Consider the following 3,119-nt stretch of genomic DNA (forward strand, 5'->3'; position numbering starts at 1 on the left):
TCTGGGCTGATCCAATAAGTTGATAAGTGGATGTATCCTACAGAATCCATTCAAATCCTAGCTCAGAAAACATAGTGGGGTAGAATTTATTGGCTTCTTTACAGTACAGTGGTTGCAACAAGAATTGTCTGAAATACTTTATAAAAGTAAGAGAAGATATTTGTGATATGTACAAAGTTGTATCTGATCCAACAAACTTGTTAAGTATTTGGATAATAGTTAACCTCCTGGATGGCTGGGATTTAGCATTGGAATAGGTGTAAATGTGCATAAGTGCTTATGGACATCCTGTTTCCTTTATCATCATGCTTCGATAAAATTAAAAAATGCTTCTAAATAATAAATGTGTAATTTCCAGTAATGAAAATGTGGCTTATTTTGATTAGGCTAGTATTCTTGGCTTAGCCTTCTTGATTGTAACTTTATAAACATTATTTACCAGTGAATTGCAAGCTGTACCAGGTGTTTATGAAGTATTACCTCCAAGTAAGTAAACTTGGCTACTGTACATTACATATGTATATATTGTTACGACAGCGGAAGTCACGTAATGCTGGGAGCATGTGCACTGGAGTTTCTCAAATTATCGGGAAACCCCGCAAATGTCTGAGTGTTTGCTAGATGCCCTCTTTTTAGTATATAAGCCTGGCAAAGAAAGCCAGCGAGATAGATAGATATAGATGTAGATAATTGAGTCAACCGAACAGTAGTGACATTGAGCTGTAAATTGTGTGTGTTTTGCAGTCGTCACATAGAGCGAAGTTATCGAGCTAGTGAAACAATGTGATTTATCACGTGTATTATAAAAGTTGTTAAGTAAAGAGACGAGAAACGTATTGATTATGAAATTAAGTGTATTACAAAGTTGTATCAAGTAAGAATAAACTAGTTTTAATCAAGAAGGGACTCGTATCACTGATGTTTCTCAGAAAGAATTTCTAAGGGAAATTAACAAACAAGTAGATATGTAACAATATATATATATATATATATTATTATTATTATTTTCAAATAAATACTTAAATGTCAGTTATTTTTCTTCAAATGTAGAACAGTAAATAAAAAATATTTGGTAAACAAATTATGATGCTACTTTGTTCTTGTTTGTGCTTGTGAGCCATCATTGTTAAGCCTCATCCCAAATCACATGTGAAGATGGAGAAATAATAATTTTTGTAGACTTTATATAAGCATTTTGGAATCGAAAAAATTATAATTTACTCTACCAATACCCCAAGTATCCACTGTAATTTATCAGATTTCCTAACTAAATTGTATTTGGGTCTAAAACTATATAATTTATATTTGAAAAATAGCCTTGATAGCAATACTTCAAACTGTCCAATGATATAAGAGCTTTTCTCTTGTAAATAACTTTGGAAGAGTGACAGAATTATGTAGAAGAAATGTATAGCTTTTGATTGGTTATAATGTTGTTCGTTTACAAAAGTAGGCATAGATAAACAAGTCTTCTCAAATGATGAAGTGGTGGGCAGAACCAATATGGTGGGTTCGCTAAGTATTATGATATCTCGGCAAATAGAAAATGTAATCTGACCATACTCAGATGATTTAGCAATTTTAAGTAACTAAATTAACTAATGTATAATACTAAAATTTGAATTGAAATCTACAATTTGATACCAAGTTTATTGACATACATTCATAAAATACTAGTTCAATAAAATTTTGAATGTATGTATACAAAAGTCCTTAAGGCAGAGGAGGCAGCATTAATTGTGAAAACATTTTATGGTTCAGAGAGAAAGGTTATTTGTAATAAATACAAAAAACTTTCTCTTAGTCCACAAAGCCAAAAGTCTACATAGACATTTAAAATTTTTCTCAGCTATAACTGATATTATGATTGACTAGTGAAAATATTTCTAAGATATAAAATCATGACAAAGTATTTTCAGCATCGATTGATGTTCACTTTCACAAGTTTATTTTCATAATACAGATTGTTCTATATCTGTTTAACTGGAAGTCTATTCACAATCAGGATACAGCAGTGATGTAACTTACATACAATTACAGTGATGTAAGTTACATACAATTACAGTGATGTAAATTACATACAATTACAGTGATGTAAATTACATACAATTACAGTGATGTAAGTTACATACAATTACAGTGATGTAAATTACATACAATTACAGTGATGTAAGTTACATACAATTACACTGATGTAAATTACATACAATTACAGTGATGTAAATTACATACAATTAGAGTAATGTAAGTTACATACAATTACAGTGACACAAGTTACATACAATTACAGTGATGTAAATAACATACAATTACAGTGATACAAGTTACATACAATTACAGTGATGTAAGTTACATAAAATTACAGTGATGTAAGTTGCATACAATTACAATAGTGAGTAACTTATGCAAGTGCTTGTAAAAATGAATGGCTTACTACTCTTAACCCATTGACTGCTGATTCACCAGCTGTTGAATGCGAGTGTGTCGTATACAGTGTACAGCTTACACAAATTCCATGACCATTTAGAGCAGGTGCAGTCAATGCACATATTTAACTTGTTAGTAAAAAAAAATTCTTATACAAACTAGTCAGTGAGCTGTGGACCACGACTAAAGAAAAAGCAGTTTTCTCTGCTTTTACAGATAAAAACATATCTATCAGATTGAAATACCAATACTATTTAATATATATATTTTATTTAGATGCAAGCATGGGTTCACTCCAAACAGTTACCAGGACAGTTCACAGGCAGTACTGATGCCAGGATTCTTTCACCTGAAGAGCTTAGTGGACCGTATCAAGCCTGGGCAAGGAAGGTATATTTATTGTTAAATAGCCTTACACGTACTTGAAAGTTTAACTTTTGTCTGATTAATAATTATTGTTTCTTAACAACTGGAATCTGTCTCTAGTAATAAAATAGTAATTAACTTGGGTTTCTGTGTGAGGTTTTAGTTTTATCTAAACACAAAGTATATAGTTAACTTTTGAAGACCTAAATAGTGAGGTTTTAATTTTATCTAAACACAAAGTATATAGTTAACTTTTGAAGACCTAAATAGTGAGGTTTTAATTTTATGTAAACACAAAGTATATAGTTAACTTTTAAAGACCTAAA

General features: G+C 30.7%; 1 protein-coding gene across 1 annotated transcript in view; it reads left to right on the forward strand.

The window, feature by feature from the left end:
* The first annotated feature begins 2,707 nt into the window (after positions 1-2,707).
* LOC106472692 (protein SON-like) overlaps positions 2,708-3,119 on the forward strand; it is a 27,983-nt gene continuing 27,571 nt past the window's right edge. The window contains exon 1 of the mRNA XM_022401240.1: positions 2,708-2,817. The gene's annotated coding sequence lies outside the window, so the exon portion shown is untranslated. The remainder of the gene's footprint in view (positions 2,818-3,119) is intronic.

This window comes from Limulus polyphemus, unplaced genomic scaffold (genome assembly GCF_000517525.1).
Source record: "Limulus polyphemus unplaced genomic scaffold, Limulus_polyphemus-2.1.2 Scaffold5529, whole genome shotgun sequence".
Classification (NCBI taxonomy): Eukaryota; Metazoa; Arthropoda; class Merostomata; order Xiphosura; family Limulidae; genus Limulus; species Limulus polyphemus.